The sequence below is a fragment of the Felis catus genome, chromosome X, assembly GCF_018350175.1.
Source record: "Felis catus isolate Fca126 chromosome X, F.catus_Fca126_mat1.0, whole genome shotgun sequence".
Classification (NCBI taxonomy): Eukaryota; Metazoa; Chordata; class Mammalia; order Carnivora; family Felidae; genus Felis; species Felis catus.
The window spans coordinates 22863245-22869244 of NC_058386.1; the positions used below are offsets into that span (position 1 = coordinate 22863245).

The 6000-nt window shown below is 40.5% G+C and overlaps 1 long non-coding RNA gene across 1 annotated transcript in view; it reads right to left on the reverse strand.

Moving 5' to 3' along the window:
- LOC123383436 overlaps positions 1–5449 on the reverse strand; it is a 132451-nt gene extending 127002 nt beyond the window's left edge. Inside the window, exons 1-2 of the long non-coding RNA XR_006593158.1 lie at positions 4068–5449; positions 2453–2579 (exon numbers count right to left, since the gene is read on the reverse strand). This is a non-coding gene — a long non-coding RNA (uncharacterized LOC123383436). The remainder of the gene's footprint in view (positions 1–2452; positions 2580–4067) is intronic.
- Between the last annotated feature and the right edge of the window lie 551 nt (positions 5450–6000).

The window sequence follows — 6000 nt, forward strand, 5'->3', positions numbered from 1 at the left end:
TGGTCAAAAGGTACAAACTTTCACTCATAACATGAATATTTTCAGGGGATCTAATGTGCAGCATGGGGACTATAACAATACTGTATTGTATACTTAAAATTGGCTAGGACAATAGATCTTAAGGGTTCTCAATACACACACACACACACACACACACACACACACACACAGTAACTTTAAAAAAAGTAGTATCTGTGAAGGGAGTTTTGAGTAGAAATTATTCTTAAATATGACTATTTCACAGTTCAGTGAGGAGAAGGTATCAATTAACAGGTATGTTTGACCTATTGGGTTTTATCTCTTTCTGTCCTTTAAAAAATTATCTGGTTACAGGGGCACCTGGGTGGCTCAGTGGGTAGAGCATGTGACTCTTGATCTTGGGGTTGTGAGTTTGAGACCCATGTTGGGTGTAGTGATTACTTAAAAACAAAATCTTAAAAAAATTATCTGATTACAGAGGCTGTACTTCTGAATAAGAATGTTATCATTTATTATTTATGACAAATCAGACACTATATTAACACCTTTAAAAACAGTACCAAAAGAAAAAACCAGCACCATGTTTAATAATCTAGAACAATTCTAAATGGTCATTATTCTTTTTTGGCAGGGGTGGGGGTCATTATTCTTATCCCTAGTTTACATACACGGATACTGCTAACATCATTTATCCAAAGTAACACAGTAAGTAAATGGATCCAGGTTTATCTATTTCAAATCCTTGGCTCTTAACTGCTGTATCATGCAGTTTCTTTAGAGAAAACAAAACAAAGCAAAACTGTAGACACTGTAGACAATACAGAAAAGATTAAGGAAGAAAATATAGATTACTCAAATTCCACAACTCAGAAAAACTTTTGGTGAATTTTCTTCCGGCCTTACATTATGTATTCCAAAATGATATATAATCTTAAAGTGCTGGGGTCACATATCACAGAGAGCTGTATATTCAGCTTATTCTGTGAGCATCCCCCGTATCATTAAAAATTCCTTCATTGCTTTTTAACAGTAATGGGAAACAAATTTGTTTGATTTTATCTTATCTAATGATGAAAAATGCATACACTGTTTTGAATTCTACTGGTGTTAATTTTAAGCTTTGCTAGTGTTTTATTTAATTTATTCTTCTTCAATTATTTCTGCATCACTTACTAGTCTTCTCTGTTTCTCGAACATACATGGTGCATTCTGGGCCAAAGATCCCCGTGCTTCCGGTTTTCTCGGTCCTGAGTGTTCTGACCACAGATACTTGCAGAGCTCTCTCCCTTCCGTCCTTCTACTTCAGATATTGCCTTCTCAGTAAGGACTTACCTGGCTGACCTATTTAAAAAACTGCAATTATGCGATCACAAACTCTCCACTCTCACCATCTCTATCCCTTTTTGCATTGGATTTTACTATTTGAGCTGTTACCATCTAACATGCAATATGTTTTACCTGTGTTACCTTGGTTATTATTGGTCTTCACCTGCTAGGATGCAAGCTGCATTTGAGGGCAGTGATATTTTTCCTGATTTACTCACTGCTGTACCTCCAGTACCTAGAACAGTTTCTGATATGTGGTGGATGTCAATAAATATTTGTCAAATAAATACATGCTTAGGCCTCAATAAAATTATTTCAGTGTGTTCCTTGTGCTTCCCATTGAAATCAATGAGTTGAGCAATAAAAGTAAATAATGAGGGCTCTCATGCACCTAAGATATCTAAAAATTAGTAAATTCAGGAAGAGAGAAAGTAAGGGCATCCTCAGGTTGCCCAAATAAAGATGAAACACTGTTGGAGCCTAAATTTTGGTGGAATGGTGAAATGGAATATTCTTGCGGCTTTCTGGTAATTCCTTTTTATTTTTTTTTACTGGTCAGTACAAACTTTTAATTAATATCTCCAAACATATAAAATTTCTTCCCAATTTGAAAAGTTTTCACATTTATCCCCAAATTATTTAAAATGTAGCATACTGTATTACCAGAATAGGACAAGAAATGAAAACTGCGCAGCAGTTACCTTCATGAACATGGAAATACAAAAATAATGCATTCAAGAAGAAAGCAATTCCACAAAAAATATGATATGTATATCATGTGTATATTATAATAATCAATAAATTTCCATCAACTAATACTATCTTAACTTTGGAAAATCAATGTATGCAGTCCATCAACTTAAAAATTAAAAAAGATTTCATACGCTAATCTCAAAAGATGCAGAATAAGTGAAGACATTCAACATTTGTGGGGTTTTTTGCTGATAGGTTTTTTTTAATCTATTTTATTTTTTTAAAGATTATTATTTAAATCCAAATTATAATATATAGTACAATAATAATTTCAGAAATAGAATTTAGTGGTTCATCGCTTATGCATAACACGCAGTGCTCATTCTGGTAAGATTTCAAATTCTTGCTAGAGTGGGCAAAGATCTGATTCAATCACCAAAGTAGGTATACTTACCCAGTTCCTACACTCCAGTCAGTTCAGAAACCCAGAAAGCCTTGACTGATGGGGAGGCTATGTCACATTGAAAGATGTCCCTGCAATGCAGCCAGAAGGGATTACAGTGATTCCTCCAAGCCTTTTCCTAGAGGGAATGATAGCCATTTATTGAGATGTGTGGGCACTAGGGGGAAAAAATGTCCTATACTTTTGGGAATTATTAGATGCTAGCTATGAATTGCCTCTAATCCCTGGGGAGTTGGAATGCTGTCTTGATTTGCTGATGTAAATGGAGGCTTAGGGAAATCAGGTGTAGAATGAGTCTTGGGCTAAGTTCATTTAACCGTGGGTTCAAACAGGCCAGAGACTTATCCTGCGGTTAAGTTCTTAGTTACTGAGTATATATTGGCAATGATTTGTGAGGTATCTGACAGAAACCCCACATTAGCCCCTGAATTCATGGAGTGAGAGCTATTAAGAAGGCCCAAAAAAGTTTAAAAAATAAAAAATAATAATTTTTTAAAAAAAGAAAAGAAAAGAAGGGCCTATTTGAAGACTGGAACTGTGCCCTTCTTCCAAAACAGTAAGCCAAAAACACTACCACATCACCAGAGGATTTCAGAGATTAATGCCGTTTTAAACGCTTAAAAGGTGCAGTTGTCAGTGATTTTCATTTAACTCACCTATTTTACAGTGCAGAAGGCACACGGATCTCAAGGACTGACTGTAGATTATTATAAATGTAACCATATGGTGATTCTAGCTGTTGTTCAGAGAAAAATATAGCCACTGGAGCATACTGACACTGACCCTGGCACCGGGTATAAAGCTGACTTAGCAAACACTACCTTTTCAATACAAATCAGTAAACATGTGAAGTTGTTTGCTTTCCCTGCCAAGGGTGACAGTGCATGTTCCTTGTCTTATCTCAGCACTCTAACAACTCTACTGCTCTTGTTTAAACTGTAACGCGTGACAGGGACTTTGGTTTTATCCACGTGCCACAGATCATCCCTCTGGCCTATGACATTGATTATGCTAACCGAATCTCGTCACAAAGAAGCAGCCAGCACCCTAGGCGGCAAAACACAAACATACAATCCTTGAAAAGTTCACTTGCCACCTCAATGAAGTTACTAGGTATCCAAGAGTCCAAGGAACACTGGGACATTCCCTCTAAAGCGAGAAATAAGTTCCTAGAACTCAAACGTTCCACGAAGAATAAAGAAGCACATTCTCGGAACCGGGAAGCAAAACAAACCACGCTCAGTAGTCCCTGTCTGATCAATTTGGGCACCTCAGGAGCTAGCCACTTTGGATTAAGGCCTCAAAAGAGAGAGAATTCTATAGCAAGCTGAGACGGTGGTTCAAAACACCTGAGCATGTGACCTTATGACCTAAGAGGGGCAAGGATAGTTACGGTGTCTGTGGCATAGAGGCAAAGCACAAAAACGAATTGGAGCAGAGACCCCCTAGAGTTTCGGAGGAGGGCGATGCTATAATCTGCCCAAACCTTCTCCCTTTCGTTGGTTCATAAATCGGGCCTCCACAGGCAGAGGGAAAGGAAAAGGCAAAGACAGAGGCAGCCACTAGGGATGGATAGGGGGCGGGTTCAAGAAGCAAGGGAACTTACCTGCTAGGCTTGTTTTGATGCTCAAAGATGAGATCTCCGCGCCCCAGTGCAGAATCTTTTTTTTTCTTTTTTTTTTTTTTAAAGTAAGTCCTACACTCAATGTGGGGCTTGAACTCATGACTCCGAGAGATGCAGAATCGCGTGCTCTACAGACTGAGACAGCCGGGCACCCTGACCACCAGAATCTTAAAGTTTACAGAGGCCTTCACTGGGTTCAGCCATGGTATACTGAGCAGGTGGGCTCAGGAACACAGTGCTCTAAAGCCTGCGTCCCGGCAAACAGCTTCCGGTGGTGGGAGCACGTGTTAGAGGTACATTACAGGCACAGGTGGTGGTGGGGAGGCTCCGACTGCCTGGGTTTAGCTCCGGGGGTCAAGCAGCGGTCACGCCCTCTCCGTGACCTCCGCCAACACCCTTTGGAAATGAGGCCCTAGTCTGCTATAGACGCTGATAGGGAAGGAATGTGTGAGTACGGAAAATCAAGTGGGCGTGCAACCTCAGCTTCCCACTGTTGATTATGTGCTACCGGACACATTTAGTCATCTATTTGGGTTTAGATATCAATATTCCATTTCCTTAAATGAAATGAAACCTAGGACACTTGTGCAAAACAGCTTTAATAGCACAAGCAAATTTTATGAGCCTGTGGTTCATACTCTTACTGTACCTACTTCTGCTGCTAGCTGCTGCTCCCTGGGTTTCACACCTATGGTTTTAAGGGGAGTTCCCTGAAACCAGTGAAAAGAGTCAGCGAAAACATGGACTGTGGACAGTTGTGCGTGTTTGAAGGCACCTGCTGGCAGCACCAGTTTCCTGTGTTACAGCCTTACAAAGGAAAGCCTGGGGTGAAGGGAATTCTGCTCAATGGGCAGAACCTTGACTGTATTTTCTCTTTGTATAGAAAGAGCACCTGTGATACTGTTATACAGTGACTCACGGACAGTTTGGGTAGCACTGATGACATTTTGGTAGTAGCTACTTTTGTTCCTTTAAAGCCCAACAGCTCTTCCTAGGCACCAGCTCCTTCAGGACCTCATGAAGGGTTCTAGTGACAACTTTTCCTCCTCTTGCCTCCCAATATTAGGGGAGGTAAAAGGATTCCCACAGGGGCTCTCTGAGTGTCTCAGCATTCCTTATTGGTCCCCTTAATTCTGTCCTTGCCTTTTATATAAAAACTTCACCAGATTCAATCAGACCTTTTTGAGTTAGCATTCTATTTTCTCAGGGTACCATGACCGACGTAGATGTGATGAGAGGCAACCAAAATTGCCCTTTTATGTATTTAAATGTTGATTTATTTGGAGAGAGAGCAAGCACATGTGCATGCATGCACACGTGAGCAGGGGAGGGGCGGAGAGAGGAGAGAATCCCAAGCAGGCTCCTTGTCGTCAGCACAGAGCCCAACGTGGGGCTCATCTCACAAACCGTGAGATCACGACCTGAGCCGAAATCAAGAGTTGGACACTTACTGACTGAGCCACCCAGGCACCGCACCCCTTTATTTAGAAGACAAGTCTAGGGATCCAATGAAATGTAAAGTTCTTAAAAGAGAGCTGTTGCTGATTAGATTATCATGATTAAACCCTTCTAGAAATGTAGTTTACCACTGAGATGCAGCCTATGTGAAAATGATCAATTTAACCACCTCAATACACCCAAAAATATAACGGTAGGGGAAAAACAGGGTAACAGTGATTTTCAAAAGTAATTTTAGTTAGAGATACAATAAAGTGGGGGCACCTGGGTGGCTCAGTCAGTTAAGCTTCCGACTCCTGATTTCGGCTCGGGTCATGATCTCACTGTTTCTGGAGTTCAAGCCCCACAGTGGGTTCTGCACTGACAGTGTGGAGCCTGCTTGGGATTCTCTGTCTCCCTCTCTCTCTGCCCCTCCCTCCCTCTCTCTCAAAAATAAACAAACATTATATAAAAACAA